This window comes from Miscanthus floridulus, chromosome 15 (assembly GCF_019320115.1).
Source record: "Miscanthus floridulus cultivar M001 chromosome 15, ASM1932011v1, whole genome shotgun sequence".
Classification (NCBI taxonomy): Eukaryota; Viridiplantae; Streptophyta; class Magnoliopsida; order Poales; family Poaceae; genus Miscanthus; species Miscanthus floridulus.
Window position 1 is genome coordinate 86,295,117 of NC_089594.1, and position 17,105 is coordinate 86,312,221.

Here is a 17,105-nt window from a genome sequence, read left to right on the forward strand (position 1 = left end):
GTGCCGTAACGAAAGAGGCTACGGTGTTGGCGCCAAAGCCAGGTTGTTGTCGAAATGACAGATGGTGGAGCCACACATTGGCCGATGTCTTGAGCAGCAAATAATGGTTTATTGGGCAGCGAGGCGAGGGTTTAGGCATTATTTTGCCCTGTCATTTCATGCTGGTAGGGTAGGGAAGGACATACTGAATATATATATATATATATATATATATATATATATGGGTAAGGTTATTCTGTAGCTTGTCATAGAATAACTTATTCTATAGCCACCTTGATTTACGATAATATTTGTACCAATTTACGATAACATAAATATGCATTTACGATACTCGTGTTACTACAACTCACGGTGATATTTACGATAATGTTATAGTAAATCACTTAGTAAGGAGTTATTGTAATCTCGTAAATTAGTATGGTAATTATCGTAACTCAAAGTGGCCATAGAATAAGTTATTCTATGGCCAGCTGTAGAATAATATTATATATATATATATATATATATATATATATATATATATATATATATATATATATATATATATATATAGAGAGAGAGAGAGAGAGTTAAATGCATCATTGATCCATTAACTTTTACCCATGTTTCACTTAGGTCTATCAACTACGAAAGTGACTTTTCAGGTCCATAAACTTTTGAAGTGATGCATCTCTAATCCATACCCCTTTGTTTATCTTTTTAATCTGACGTGGCAGTCCACGGTGTCGAGTCCACGGTCAGCACAGGCAGCGGCACAGCGGATGGGGGAGAAAGGCAGCGACGTCCCGTGCGAGACCCAGTTCTTGCTTGTCGAGTCCAAGGGCGCAGCCGGCGACGAGGCCACGACGGCGTACGTCGTGTTCCTGCTCCTCGTGGAGGGTGCGTTCCGTGCCAGCCTCCAAGGCGGCGCCGGCGACGCGCTGGAGCTCTACGTCGAGAGCGGGGACGCCGACATGCGCGCCAGCGTCCTTCGAGTGCGCGCTCTTCATGGGCGCCGCGGAGTCCGAGCTGGGTGCCTGGGGTGCCGCGGCAGCAGGTTCACCGAGAAGTAGGCTGTCCCGGCGGCGCTGCAGAAGGCGGACGTCCATGGCGGTGTGGTTGGCGTAGGTGAAGCGCGAGAAGGCCCGCGACCGCACCACCCGCTCGATGGCCTCGATGCCCCGCGTGCACCGCTCCACGTCCCGCGGGTCCCGGAAGTAGTTGAACGTCACGGCCGGGTTGGCAGTGCGCGTCCGCGGACCGCAGCTCGATGTGTCCGGCGTCCGCTCCTTCGGCAGCACCGTGCCCAGCTGTCCAGTCTGTTACATTGGATGCATGCATGGCGAATGTTTCGTTATGATGAAGGCGGGGCTGCAGGTGAACTTGAATACTCGATCGCCCGCACCGCATGTACCATGGGGGACAACATGCCGAAGTTGCCGGCGGCGTGGTGGGCGGCGCCGCGGCCGTGCAACGGGATGCCGAACTGCGAGCTGTTCTCCAGGAAGTTCTTTGCACGCGGTGATGTCGTTCTTTGCAGCTGTTCTCCGGGAAGTTCTTTGCAGCCGTTCTCCTGTGAAATTTTCGTATTTTGGTCTCTTTTGAAAACAATTTTTAGAAAAATACCAACGCCAAAACATTTTCTAAAAATAGACCATTTTTAGGTGTCTTAGCACATGATGCCGAGATATAAGGCTCGGCGTCGTGTCACTCGACGCCGAGGTATTGCCACATCACGGACGACCGGGGTCGTCGTCGACACGTTGGCGCGTGGGTCCGAGACGTCGGCGTCGTGTCAGCCAACGCCAAGTCCCCAACCTCGGCGCGGTTGGACTGCGCGCCGAGCTACTGGCTCCATCCGGAGCGCGGCCCAGGCGGCCCAACAAAGCACGGTGGCCCAGAAGCTCGGCGTTGGGTCACTTAACGCCGAGCCTCCAGACCTCGGCGTGGCCCGACTCAACAGCCGAGGTCTGGACCCTTTAGGCCACGCCGAGGCCCCTTCTTCTTCCTCCCTTCATTCTGAAACCGCCGGCCTCCCTCTCTTTCTCTTCTCCCCCGCGCCGCCAGCAAACCCTAACCACCAAAATCGACCCCCGGTGCCACGATCTTGGCTCCCGAAGCTTCCTCGAGGTAATGGTCCCTCCCCTCCTCCATTCTATCTGCGTAGATGTGCTTACATTGTCCCTAATCATGTGGAATCATGGTTATTTGGTGATTTGTTATATTTGTGTTTGCATTTGCAAAATGTATGGCTTAGGATGATTGAGTGCATTGTTGTTTAACTGTTTTATGTGATGAACATGTTAGGTTAGTTTGGATTTCTAGTTATTTTGGTCATTAGGGTTATTTGTTTATTGTAGGTGTCATTAGGGTTAGTTATTTGTTGGTCATTAGGGTTACTATGTATTTTATTTATTTGTTGGTCATTACATTTCAATTTGTTATGACTAGAAATGATTATGTTGTTGGGGTTGAAAAACGATGAAATGATATATTTTAGTTTCTACTTATTGGATTGAAATATATTCATATGTTACACTACTTGTTGTGTGATGGCTGTAGATGGATAAATTAGTGAGGTTGCATCATGGAGGCCGTATTGTTAAGACAAGAGATGATAGTTTGGAATTTCTGGACATGTGTGAGGAGTTGTTGATTTTTTTCTGAAACACCATCTTTGACCCAGTTAGTGGAGCGAGTGAAGGTTATGTTAGGCTGGAATGAAGGAAGATGTGCATGTTCAGTTTGAAGGTGTCATAGATGTTGGGTCATCGCAGGATTCTCGGATCAAGCGGTTGCTCAAAATTACAAGCGAGACTGAATGGAATGATTATAAGGCAGTTGTATTGGCCTCAGAAGTGCGATCTTTGGATTTAGTAGTAAGTAAGGAGGCCGGCTTAGGAAATAATAACTTCGAAGCATGGCCATCTTCCCCCTGCTCACATAGGTTATGATCCTTTGCCTGAAGAAGAAATACTTGTCACACAACTAGGCTATGGTGGAGATGAGGAAGAGAATCCGGTTGCCGATGGTGAGGGCAATCATGATAGTGATGAAGAGGATGATGATTATGTAATTGTTGATGCAGAAGAAGGTTTGGACGACGCTAGCGGAGACTTTTCTATTGAGGATGAGCTTAGCGACGAAGATGATCTTAGTAGTGAAGAAGACTTTGGTGATGCTAGGGCTACGAACCGTTTTGACATGGAGATAGCTGGAGATGATGAGTCCTTTGTAGAGGAGATAGCCGAAGACTCTGATGACGATCGCCCTATTGGTCGTCTGAATTTTAGGGAAATAGAGATATTGTCTAGGGTCTTGCCTTGGAGAGATCCACTAGTTGGTGATTTCGAGGACCTTAGCCATGGTCATAGGGCAGTAGCTAATGGTGGGCCAAGTGATACAACTGTGCCTGATGTTAGCGGTTGCCTCATCATACGGAAGGGCATATTGTTTGCTACCATGGATGAGTTGAAATCATGGTTGCAAGAGTACTCCATTGTACACAACCGACCTTTTAGGGTCATCAATTCATTCAAGGAGAAGAGGTACACTGTTGCTTGTGAAGAACAACAGTGTGGATTGGAGAGTATGTGCTAGGAAGACGAAGGCAGGCAAATGGAAGATTACCTCAGTGAAGCAACCACATGTTTGTGCCACTGCTGAGGCAGAAGAGAACCATCTGCAGCTCAATTCTAGGTTCATTGCAAGGCAATTATGCCCCGTGGTGAAGCATATGCCAACCATTATGGTGTCTGCGTTGGTTGAGATCATCTTCCAATGGTACAATTACTATGTCAAGTATGGGAAAGCATGGAGGGCAAAGCAGCGTACACTAGAAATAATATTTGGAAATTAGGGAAGAAGCTTATAAGAGCCTCCCTGTAATGTTGAACGCAATGAGGGCTAGTAAATCCTGGGATGCACTTCGAGTATTTACCTAAGGAGAGTGAAACAAGGAATGGTAGCCAGGTATTTGGAAGGGCAGTTTTGGGCGTTCGGGCAGAGCATCGAAGCATTCAAGCATTGTAGGCCCATCGTCTCAATTGACGGGACCTTTCTTACAGGGAAATTTGAAGGCACAATGCTTATTTGTATTGGGACAGATGCAGAGGACCAGCTTGTGCCATTGGCCTTTGCGATTGTTCGGAAGGAGGACACGGATAGTTGGTGTTGGTTTCTCAGGCTAGTAAGACAAGTGGTAATTGGTCTGGGACGTGATGTTTGTGTGATATCCGATAGGCATGCTAGGCATTCTGAATGTCGTAGAACAAGATATTCCTGGTTACGGCCAAATACATCACCGGTGGTGCACCAGACACCTTGCTCAGAATCTTATAAGGCGTGATCACACAAAGGACAACTTCAAATTATTTGAGGAGGTTTGCAGGCAGCAAGAGGTTCAATTATTCAAAGACAAGTTAGATGCCCTGAAGTTAGCCACAAATGTTGATGGCAGGCAATTCTTGAGTGAGTTGATGGCGTCGAAGGATAAGTGGTCACTTGCATATGACACGGGTGGTTGGAGATGGGGCTTCATGACTAGTAACATGGCAGAGATGTTCAACAAGCCTTCTAAGAGGTTGTCGTGGTCTACCTATGACTGCTATTGCCTCATTCACCTTCTACAAGTTGAATTCTTGGTTCGTTTCAAGGAAGAAGCATGCGAGGTCTCTATGGACAGCAGGCAAAGCTTGGCCACTTTTAGCATCTCAGGAACTAGCTTTCTCAAAGAAAAAGTCTAAACTGACAGAAGGGTTCATGTTTCGATCCGATCAACCATGGATATGAGATTCTAGAGGGTGGCGGAACTAACATTGGTGGTGAAGACCGGGGTGCTCGAAAACATAAAGTAGTGATCAATGAGAACAAGTGTACATGTGGAAAACCGATCATATACCATAGGCCTTGCTCCCACATGATTACAGCCTGTTGCCTTAGACGTGTTGGCCCTGAGGTCACTCCCCAGTATGGCCGCGGAGTTCTCTTTGAGGAACCTAATGAGCACCTAGGAATCCTCAGTTCGAGCCATTTCTTGACGAGAGTCAATGACCTACTTATGATGGCCCCAAGTATGTGGTTGATCTTGGTTTACTCTGGAAGAGTAGAGGACCTAGGCGGTGGAAGCGGTTCAGGATGGACATGGACCGAGCCACGAAAGGTAGATCAACCACGAGTAAGGTTGGGAGACATTTTGTAGAGGACACCCAAAAGAGCCGTTGCTCTGGTTGCCATAAGCCGGGCCACAATAAGAGAAAATGTCCTGAACTACTTAGACAACAGGTATCCACCAAGCTAGCTACTAGAATTGCTTTGTGTAATGGTACATTGGTTTACTTTTGTTTTTTTATTTTTATGTTACTTCGTACCACATACACATGCTTTAACTTATACTAATGGTTTGGCATTGCTTATGTTGCAGGATGGATCGGTTCCCCCTTCTTGATCCAAGGTTCGATGAGCACCACCAGGCTCGGAGGATCGAGAACGGAGAGGTATATTCAACAATTCGTATGAAAACATTGCATTGTTCATGTTTTGCTCTATAGTCCATGCTCTTTATAAAGTGACATGAACTAATACTTTTTCATGCTTGTCTTTTTTTTACAGGTTTTGAATGTGCTGAGGCCAATGACACATGAGGCCTCTACGACCATGGTCTATGACTGAGAGGTACATGCCCCTCCTGAAGCTGGCGAACCTTGCTACCGTTGCTCGTGTATGTCGTCGAGGCACGCCACCTTTCAACCCAGCGGCAGCTGACGGCATCGATAGATCGGTGGTGTCCGGAGACACACAGCTTTCACCTACCATGCGGGGAGATGACGGTCACTCTCGAGGACGTTGCCATGATCCTTGGAGTCAAAATTCCGAGGATTCCCAGTGACAGGAGACACGGAGTCTGAAGGATGGTAGCAGCGGGTTGAGCACTTCTTGGGACAGGCCCCTAGCGGCAGTTGAGGCTGGCAAGAAATGGCACTAGCAGTGGGGTGTCCCTGAGGTGGCTTCATCAGCAGTTTCGGGAGTACCCACCCAACGTAGACGCCTGAGACCATGACATACTACTGTTGGGCCTACGTCCTCCACATGTTAGGTACGGTTCTCTTCCCTGATGGCACTTGGAGACACGGCGTCCTGGATGTACATCCCGTGCCTTTTGAACTGAGAGGATGCCGGCAATAGGAGTTGGGGCTCGGCTATACTTGCCTTCCTGTACCGTCAGCTTTGCGAGGCTTGCCACCGTCCTGGAGGCTGCGCACGCTACAATGTTAGGGTGCATCACACTGTTGTAGGTAATAAAGCAAAGTTGTACAAGTTTCCACTACAATTCAATGTTTTTTCTTAACAAAAGTGATTAACATTCATGTTTCCACTCTTTTTTTGCAGATTTAGATGTGGGAGAGGCTTCCAGTTGGGAGACCGCATCAGCTTGATCCCCCACAACCTTGGTTTCCTCAAGGAGACGCAGTTGTCGCCCCTACCAGTGGCACACCTCTACGAGCGAGCCCATGGAACATACCACGTGTCACGCCACGCGTACATCAGCTTCACCAACGAGCTGGACACCCTTTTGCCACAGCATGTAAGTTTCCCACCCTTTTGTCCTAATCGAGGATATGTGCACAAATTGAGCGTTGACTAGTTGATGACGACGTTGTGTACAGGTTCAATGGCGCCCATATCGGTGGAGGCAAGTAACGGATCTCAACTTGAGCGCCTTGTGCATGGCAGACGAGGACGTCTAGGATGATGAGGACCCCCCTTATTTGTTTCTATGCAGTGGAGTACCATCTCCCTCACCGTGTAGCACGGCAGTTTGGTAGGCTGCAGCCTTCTCTGCTCGATGATTTCTCCACCGGTTGGTAGCTCCACAAGTACGTAACATGCAATATTTTGTTCGTTTCACATGAAAGAATCATTGAGTAGGCCTTCATATTGCCGATTTGGTGTAAAATTTGTAGGTTCAACAGACAAAAAAATAAGAAGATCACCAACTGGTAGCTGGAGCACTAGCGCTACATTGATGAGTGGATGTTGATGGAGCAGAACAACATGGGCATCCACGCCGTCCATCATGGCAAGGCATTCCATGATTACCTTGTTTGGTTTGGTCAACGAACAAGGCTTCAATTGAGGCCCGCTTGGACAGGAGTAAGACATTGCTGACATTGCGAGCTGAGGATGAGGGCAACAACCCATATGACCAAGCTACTCGAGAAGGCAGGCAAGTTGAGATCGCCCCTGCGTTAGCCAGAGTTGTAAGTGATACAACTATTTCCATCTCTAAGGTCTTTACTGTGATGGAGACTTAAATTATTGTTTTTGTTGCATAGAGCATGGAGATAATGAGGACAGTGGCCGACCAAGGAAGGGCATTGATGATTCTTGTGAGCAATCCTGATGAGGCCTCCATGTTACGACAGCACATTCAGGTAGTCTCCTCTCATTCAGTTGATGTTACATCTTTGTATAGTTTTGCGACCAACCCCACTTACTAATAGTGCTTTCAAAATGCAACGTGCCATGCATCACCTACGAAAGGTAGCTGCACGCCTTGGATGTAGATGTTCCCCAGATGTGATAGTCCCACAACAGCTTGGTGCTGGACCTTCTACTGCACATGTTGGAGGGACTTCATCTTCACATGGTGCACATGGTGGCAGGACTTCTTCTTCACATGGTGCAGCAACTACTGTAGAGGGTGGTCAAGGACATTGTCATTATGATGATGAAGATGATGAAGGACAGGGAGAGTACTATGATCATAAGTATGATGAGATTGGCATGTCCCAGCTTGGAGATGCACCCCAAGGAACTCAAGGCCCCTCCGGTTCTGGACGTCCACAGAGGACGCTCAGACCAGTGGACAGGTACACTCCAGGTACCTATCTGTTTGGGAGGGAAAAGTGTTATGCTCGCCATCCACGTTAACGTACAAGGAGCGATAAAAGATCCAAAGACTTCATATGCTTTATTTTGTGCATGGACTATGTATGCATTGGACCTTGTACTATGTTTGGACTATGTTTGTTGATTGATGAAGCATATGTATGGACTATGTTGGATGTTGAATGTGTTGGACTATGTTGGATGTTGAATGTGTTGGACCTTATGTATGTATGGATGTTGAATGAATGTGTATGTCAGTGTGGTCATGTGTTATGTGAATGTGTGGAACGTTGCCATGTTTCATGTTTCTAGCTATTAAGGGCCTCCGTCGCAACTCACAAGGAAGAAGGGGTGTCATCATCCCCATCCTCCATGTTACGATCAACCTCTGTTGGATCCACTGGTGACATGGCAAGCACACAAAGGGGACAAAGCGGCTTAGGAGAGTCAGGGAGCTAGTGAGCTCAGGTCCGTTGTTGGCACAAGGTCATCGTCGGCTAATTAGAGTAGTGGGCAAAATCGAAGCAAATCAGTCGGATGATATATTTTGGTGAACCCAGGAGCTCAACGTTTAGTCATTTGACGCCGACCCCTGGTACATACTGGAAACCATTGCATCAAAGCGCCGAGGTGCCCAACCTCGGCGTTTAGTCACCCTTGCATCGAAGTGCCGAGGTGCCCAAGCTCGGCGTGCGGTAAATTGACGCCGAGCCATTAACCTCGGCGTGGGACGACTAAGCACCGAGGTTAGGCCCAAACCGGGCCATGTCCATTGCCAAACCCTAGGGTTGCCATGGGCTGACTCGACGCCGAGCCTCGGCCCAACTCGCAAATGGCCGAGCCAAACCCTAGGGTTGGCGTGGGACGACTCAACGCTGAGCCTCAGCCCACCTCACACACGGCCGAGCCAAACCCTAGGGTCGGCGTGGGCCGACTCAACGCCGAGCCTCCCAACACATAAACGCTGACCCAAACCATTTGGTATATGTTGCGATCCTATTTGCATGATTCAAATGAAAAATCTTTCTCAACGATTCCTCTTCGACTAACACGAGTTATACTAATAAGAGTAGACATGCTATATTTATGTTTGTATGTTTGTTCCTGTAGGAAAAACCGAATGTTGGTTCGATTTCAATCCCCTATTTTTAGAGAGACTCAAATCTTTTTTTTCAGTTTGGGAATCAACCATAGTACATGAAACTTAGAGGTAGGTAAACTGCAATTTATGAAATAGCGAATGCACAATGATTACACTCACATCAAAAGTAACAATGGCATGTCGCAAACTAAACCTAGCATGCCTTAGGGGATTGAAAGAAACAAGTGATACAGACATTGCAAAGGGTACACACTCACATAAAAACTCATACAAGCATTCCACATTCGGATTGACTAACAAAGGTTGTTCCTAATAATGCTCCCACATATTGAACTGAGTTGCGCCTTCCCCATAGTATCCTCCAGTTGACGAAGGCGGTGGTGGTGGCAGTGCCGGTGGAGAAGGAGGTCCGTACTTCTTATGGTACGGGCACTCACAGTACGGATTATTGCATAGTGCCTTCTCTGCATCATTGCTGTTGTCGTTGTCCGACTTGTCCCTGTTACCACTTCTAGGGCCATACTCTAGGTCAAAGATGCGTCCCTATAGATATGTGATGTACTGTTGATGGGGATAGATAGGAGGAGGGTCGACCCATCTAGTGAAGCCACAGTTATCTGTACAGCTTGAATCCTGAAAACCCATCTACCAATAAGTACTACTAGAAACCAAATGCAAATCTAAAAAAGGAGAGAGTTCAAAGGCAATACAAATCCTCGCAGACATCTGAAGAAATGACGGCCTCCACCATCATAGTCATTGTACATCTGCACAACGCAATCTAAACCGTGGCGGCATTTTGGCCAATCTTCAATGCGCTTCTCGTATGATCTAAGAGGTCTCTCACAGGTGAAGTCACTCTTCCTCTCCAAAGGAAATTCCTCTATTGGTTCTTCAAAAGAATCAGGACCCAGAGAACCCTCCCACATAATCGGAGGTCCCTTCCTCACCCCCTTTCCTCTCCCTCCGCCGAAACCCTTTCCACTCGAGGAACCTCCGCTCGACATTTGCTAAAACTAAACCAAAAAACAAGTTGTGTGGATGTGGAGCAAGACATGGAGCACTATATATAGAGATGAAGGCAGGGTCACCATGAATGCTACTTGACAAAAAGCATGTGTGCATACTCATTTATTGAATCTACAAAGGCTAGATGCTTTATCTGAAAAGCCTACAACCATGACTGGTCATTTCATCTGAAAAGGATATACCTGTGTTTTGTCACTTCATCTAAATGCAGTACATCACTCTGATATTAATTCATTGCGTATACAGATACAATAGTAAACGAATCTAGGCTTTTCAGTGAGTTTTCAAATAGACTTGTAGCCCTTTCAATGACTACAACAGTACTTGTAGCTCTTTCAGTGACTGCAACAACACAAGTAGTCTTTTCAGTGATACAAACAGTACCACTACAGTCTTAGGATAGTTAACAAAGTACAGGGCATAAGACCATCTGAAATAAAATCATAGTGCATTACAACATAATAAAAAAGTCCAGGGAATAAGTTCATCTAAAATCAAAGCAGAGTGCATTACAACATAGTAAAAAAAGTCCAGGGCTACACGACATCGCTCGTGAATGAACCAAATACCTACTGAGTGCAACGAGGCCACTTTCCCTTCCTCTCGGCATCGAGATTCTCCTCCATCGCTGCCTTCACTCGGCGCACACGCTCAAGCTTCTTCTCCCTCTCTGTCCTGTACGCAGCAACACGCCTCCTTTCCTCCTCTTCCTTATGCTCCTTTTCTATAGCCTCTAGTCTACGTCTTTGCTCAAACCTCTCCTTAACCTCCGCATCCCACTCTTTCAGGCCTTCTAGATGCTGCTTGTCCGACTCCTTGATCTCAGTGTCAATCCACTGCTCAAAGTCACACAATGGTGGAACGGTCTACAAGAAAAACAAATTGTTATAAAACAAATAAATAAGCAATACTTAATATCACAAGAAAATTAATTAACACAATAAAAATTCCTCACAAACGATGCACGGCGCTGTTGCTTTGTAGGTTCCCATGCATAATTGGGACACATCCAGTACCTCTGTCTATATGTTTCCTCATCTTCAGAGATGTCTACCTTGCAAGGATCACCACAAAAGCACATTGGTCGAGGAACACCTTCAGGGAGAGGCTTTAGGTCGTAGGGATTTGCCCTCTGGCGACCATAGCTACAATTGAAAGAATTTAGTCATATTAACGGAGAACCAAACCTAAACCTAGGGTTTTCTATTTGTTGCACAGATAATGAATAAATATTGGGATTACCTTGGAATACGAGCTTTACCACGCCTTGGCATCCTAACATTACGTAGAAAAAAATCAATCCAAAGTACCTTGCAACGAATGTAAAGGTACTAACACTAAATCACCATACCTCCCAAATAAGCTTTTCATTACAAACCCTAAACAAATTTGAATCCCAACAAACACAAAATTTAACTCAATGATTATAAACCATAACATATACAACAACAACAACACCAACAACCATACATTTGGGTCATTCAATCATTTGAACCACCATACATTGCACAAATGACATGAACATGAACCAAACCTATAATGCCAAGTTCAAAAACAAACGAATCTAAATGGATGAATTGAAAGAGGGGAAAGAGGAGTACCTTGGCAAAACGCCTTGGTCATAACAAATTGAAATGTAATGACCAACAAATAAATAAAATACATAGTAACCCTAATGACCAACAAATAACTAACCCTAATGACACCTATAATAAACAAATAACCCTAATGACCAAAATAACTAGAAACCAAACTAACCTAACATGTTCATCACATAAAACAGTTAAACAACAATGCACTCAATCATCCTAAGCCATACATTTTGCAAATGCAAACACAAATATAACAAATCACCAAACAATCATGATTCCACATGATTAGGGACAATGTAAGCACATCTACGCGGATAGAATGGAGGAGGGGAGGGACCATTACCTCGAGGAAGCTTCGGGAGACAAGATCCGGGCACCGGGGGTCGATTTTGGAGGTTAGAGTTTCATGGGGGCCGTGGGGGATTTGGGAGCCGGCGGGGGAATGGAGGAGGGGAGGGAAGAAGAAGAAGGGGGCCTTGGCCTAAAGGGTCCAGACCTCGGCATTGAGTCGGGCCACGCCGAGGTCTGGAGGCTCGGCGTTAAGTGACCCAACGCCGAGCTTCTGGGCCACCGTGCTTTGTTGGGCCACCTAGGCCGCGCTCTGGATGGGGCCAGTAGCTCAGCGCACAGTCCAATCGCGCCGAGGTTGGGGACTTGGCATTGGCTGACACGACGCCGACGTCTCGGACCCACGCGCCAATGTGTCGACGACGACCCCGGTCGTCCGTGACGTGGCAATACCTCGGCATCGAGTGACACAACGCCGAGCCTCATATCTCGGTGTCATGTGCTAAGACGCCTAAAAATGGTCTATTTTCAGAAAATATTTTGGCGTTGGTATTTTTCTAAAAATTGTTTTCAAAAGAGACCAAAATACAAAAATTTCACCCATTCTCCGCGGTCGTCGGCGTCTAGGGGCTCATGCAGGCGATGATGCCGTTCTCTAGGAAGTTCTTTGTGATCGAGGTACTGCCTGGTGAGCTGCACGCAGCCACCGTGTCCCGCGCCAAGCGTCTCTAGGATGCACTGCACGTCCACCTTGACGCTGTCGACTCTGGCGGCGGTGAGGTACGCGTGGAGCTCATCGTAGAAGAGGTACATGGCTCACGGGTGCATGAGGGCAAGCCCCTGCACGGTGAGCACGTCGGTCTTCATGCCAGGCTCGTTCTCCATGACGCCCAGCGAGACCTTGGGGAACTACATGCTGGAGCGGACGTGCTCCAGTCTTGGGCTCACCGGGACGGACGCCGCCCCAGTAGCCGGTGATCGCGTGCTAGATGTAGACGTAGTTGAGCCCATACTCCTCCTTCACCGCGCGCACCATCATCTTGATGTCGGCGGCCGGGTCGTCCACTTTCTGGAACTTGCTGTTCTCCTTGATGCCGGTGAGACGAGACAGGAGGGGCAGCTTGTCCTCTCCGGTAGGTTCATCGGTGTCGGTGGTGGACTTGTTGGTGCCGATAGACTGCTAGCCGTCGTCGATGATGATGAACTTGAACGGTGCGGTGCAACAGACTGGATAGCTGGGCAGGGTGCCACCGAAGGAGAGGATGCCGGACACATCGAGCTGCGGTCCGTGGACGCGCACGCCAACCCGGTCATTGACGTTCAACTACTTCCGAGACCCGTAGGACGTGGAGCGGTGCGCGCGGGGCATCGAGGCCATCGAGCGGGTGGTGCGGTCGCGGGCCTTCTCGCACTTCACCTACACCAACCACACCGCCATGGACGCCGCCTTCCACAGCATTGCCGGGACGGCCTACTTCCCGGTGAACCTGCTACCACGGACACCCTAGGCACCCTAGCTCGGACTCCGCGGCGCCCACTGAAGAGCACTGCGCTCGAAGGACGCAGCGCGCGTGTCGGCGTCCCCGCTCTCGACGTAGAGCTCTAGAGCGTCGCCTGGCGCCGCCTTGGAGGCTGGCACAGAACGCGCCCTCAACGAGGGGCAGGAACACGACGTACGCCGTCGTGGCCTCGTCACCGGCGGCGCCCTTGGACTCGACGAGCAGGAACTGGGTCTCGCATGGGACGTCGCCAGCCTTTCTCCCCCATCTGCTGCGCCGCTGCCTTTGCTGACCTGTGAACTCAACATCGTGGACTGCCACGTCAGATTAAAAAGATAAACAAAGGGGTATGGATTAGAGATGCATCACTTCAAAAGTTTATGAACCTAAAAAGTCGCTTTCGTAGTTGATGGACCCTAAGTGAAACATGGGTAAAAGTTAATGGATCAATGATGCATTTAACTCATATATATATATACTTCCCTCTCTTTTCGTTTACTTGTCACCGAACTTTTACTGTATCAATTTTGACCATGCGTTTTTTTCTGCAAAAATTTTTTAGATACATCAAGTTTTCACATATATGATTCTTCATTTTACATACTTGATTATTGGTATATACTTTGAAGTATCTAAGATTTTTTAGAAGAAAAAAAGGGTTGGTCAAATCTGCTATGGTAAAAGGTTGGTGACAAGTAAACAAAAATGGAGGGAAGTATATATATATATATATATATATATATATAGAGAGAGAGAGAGAGAGAGGTCCTCAGCCCTATCTGTTGTCACTCATTCAACTTGAGCTCTATCTCCTTCACCTCTCTCCTGCCACAGCCATGTCTCAAGCTTCTAGCAGCTATGGTGGTAGGGGTCAAGCGGGTGATTTGCCCCAACTATCATGTGCTTGCCAATCAGTTCATCTCGATGACCAGGAAGAACAACAATCGCGCCTTTCACAAATGCCCCTATTTTATATTTTGTGTTTTTTCTCTGCTTATTTCTTTTCTTTACCTATTTCTTTTTTGTTGTTTGGTGACAATATGTTGATGCTTTGGGTTTTAGATTGGAGGTTGTCAGTATTATCAGTGGGAGGATGAAATGGAGGACACTGAAGTGCAGACACCTATAGCCCCTGCTCCACTATAGGCAGTGGCACCACCTAGTGGTTTCCTTACTGCAGCTCCTCTGGCCATCAACTAGAAAGATTCCCTAGTCTGCTGGAGTTGCACAAGTGGAGAATAGGATTGACAATAGGGTTCTACAACAGCTTAGGTGGATTGAAAAGATGGTCTATGTTTGCATATTTCTTGCTTTGTATGCTATTTTGAACAAGTAGGTGTCTATGTGTGTGAGTAGTCATGAATGAATGGATGGATGGAATGAATGAATCAATGTTGAATGATGAATATGAAGATTGTTCATTTGTCCAGAATGCAACAACACATGAGAACAATATAACAACAATTAGAGTACTACAATAGTAAACAAACATTCATGACATAACAGTAGCTACCTTACTGTTTTTTATCACAAAGGTTTTATGGCACCAACATGTCACCAACATTCATCACATAGCAGCTAAGTTACTGGTTTTCATCTACAGCTAAGTACTATCATGCCATCACAAAACATTCATCACAAAGCAAAAGAACAATCATGCCGTCACATAGCATGTGCTTTTTTCAAAACCACGTCACCAAAAGAACATTGAGCAGGCATCTTTCACTGTAGTTATAGCTTCTTCTTGCTTCTGGTATTTGAAGCAGGGCTAGCTAGGCTGGATGGGCTGGCTTCTACAACTTCGAGTTTCTTTGGTGTAAGCTTTTTCTTGATCCATATCTTCCTCCTTAGTGAAGCCTGGGGCAGCATGTAACACCCCTGGTGTTACGAGCTTGCTTAGCACCGAAATTGAGGCCTAAGAGGGATTAGCCAAACAAGTTTTTGGGTTTTAAAATTTTAAAACGCACATAAAATAATAAGCGAATCCTATGTGACTCACTTTTGTGGACTCAACTAAATATCCCAAGTTAACTTACTTAGTGCATAAAAGTGCTAATGAAAATCCTAACAAGAAAAATGGGATAGGTTATTTTAATTGTTTGGCACGAAAAATAATTTTTATAAACAAATATAAAATACGACTTGTATATAGTACTTAAATAAAATTCAAAGTGTAAGTTTAGATAAAAATGCAACTTGGATTTTTGAGAATAAATATTGTTAACTAATATTTTTGGGAGTTCAAAATCCCAATTTAAAATTAAGATAAACTCTTTTCGTTAAGTCGGCAAACATTTGAACTTATGTTTAAAGTGCGAATTTTGTCAAATTATATTAAGCAAACTAATTAAATAGTGCCTAAATATTTTGTTTTCATAAGATTAGTATAAAGTATGGACTATTGCATGAGATGCTTGTTAGGTGAAATAAATAGGGTTTAGACCTTTTTAAAAGTTTAGGCAAAAGTGTTAAGGATTGTTAGTTCAAACTGAGCCCTAGATTTCTCTTAAGTCTAAAATTATAATGACAATGCCATTTTGGCATTCAAATCTCGAAAAATGGAATTAAAAACTAGTGTCATGTTTTGACCTGGTGACTTGCATCTTGACGAGTGCTTTGCAATGGTAGAAGGGTTAGTCGTGCTAGTGATGGTTTTAGTCGCCAATTAAAAGTTTTAAATAGTCTAAATTGTGTTTAGGTGCGGCTTATGGGCCTTCTGGCCATGGTCACCATGCCCTAACTCGGCAACGCCATGCTTGGCCATGCGCTGGCCGGCTGTGGTTGCCCGAGCCATGGTGTTGGCTGGCCTTGGCCCGGCTGACCGCCACTACTGCTACCACGCTGCAGCGCTCTATGCCGCTGTCGTTGTCTCCACTGTGGCGCTATTGTGCTACTCTCTCCCTCCCTCCCTCCCTTCGTCATAGCCTACGCTGTTCGCTGTGTGCATCGCTATGATGTCGGGCCATGGCCTCAGGATCATGCCGCTATCGCTGCTGCCGCTACCGCATCACTGTCGTCCTCGATGTCTGAACCATCGTACACCAAGTGGCAAGAGGCCATACGGCTGTCTGACCATGCCACCATTGGCCAAGTGCCACAGCGCAAGCATGCCATCGCTCATCCTTTGGTCACATCGCTCACGCCGCTTCCAGCCAAGCACACATCTCATGTCGGTGTGCACACTTGCTGTTGCACGTGTGCTTGACCTCACTAGTAACCAACCACGCATCGCCGAGGCAAGGATGAGCCATGTAAAAGCCTGACCCCTCCCTTGTCTAGCTGAGCCACCAGCCTCGGGCCATAGCCAAGCTCCATTGCTGACCAATTTCATGTTTTCCTTACCGTCGGTTACCTCCACCGTTGTGCCTTAACTTGGTCAGGGGTAAGCCGGTATGCTTCGGTAGCGATTCGATTACTTGCTCCTCGAGCCTACCTTGACCCCCTTGTCCTCATGGTCACGCTAGTTCCACTGGAAGCACTGTCAACGACGTGCTGACCTGGAGGTGCTGTGCTCGAAGTGCCATCGCACCGCCCGCTCGTACGTGGCCAGCGCGGCTTCACCTTCCTCGTCCCCGACCAGCACATTGGCTAGAACCGTGGTAAGCTCATGGTGCTCCCATGCCTCCCCGTTTGTCTTACCACCACTCTAGCTTACTGGAGTAGCCGCGCCCACGCCGTGAATGGCGCTATTCCACCTGCCATCATGGCTAGGCTGCTGTAGGGCCC

At 46.9% G+C, this 17,105-nt stretch overlaps 1 long non-coding RNA gene across 2 annotated transcripts; it reads right to left on the reverse strand.

Annotated features, from left to right (window-relative positions):
• Positions 1–10,744: 10,744 nt before the first annotated feature.
• LOC136508185 (uncharacterized) lies at positions 10,745–11,997 on the reverse strand. Of its 2 annotated transcripts, none has more exons than XR_010771898.1 (3): positions 11,936–11,997; positions 10,956–11,145; positions 10,745–10,866 (listed from the first exon to the last, which is right to left on the reverse strand). It is a non-coding gene; the product is annotated as an uncharacterized lncRNA (long non-coding RNA). The 2 variants fall into 2 exon arrangements; XR_010771899.1 differs by lacking the exon at positions 11,936–11,997 and adding an exon at positions 11,243–11,296.
• Between the last annotated feature and the right edge of the window lie 5,108 nt (positions 11,998–17,105).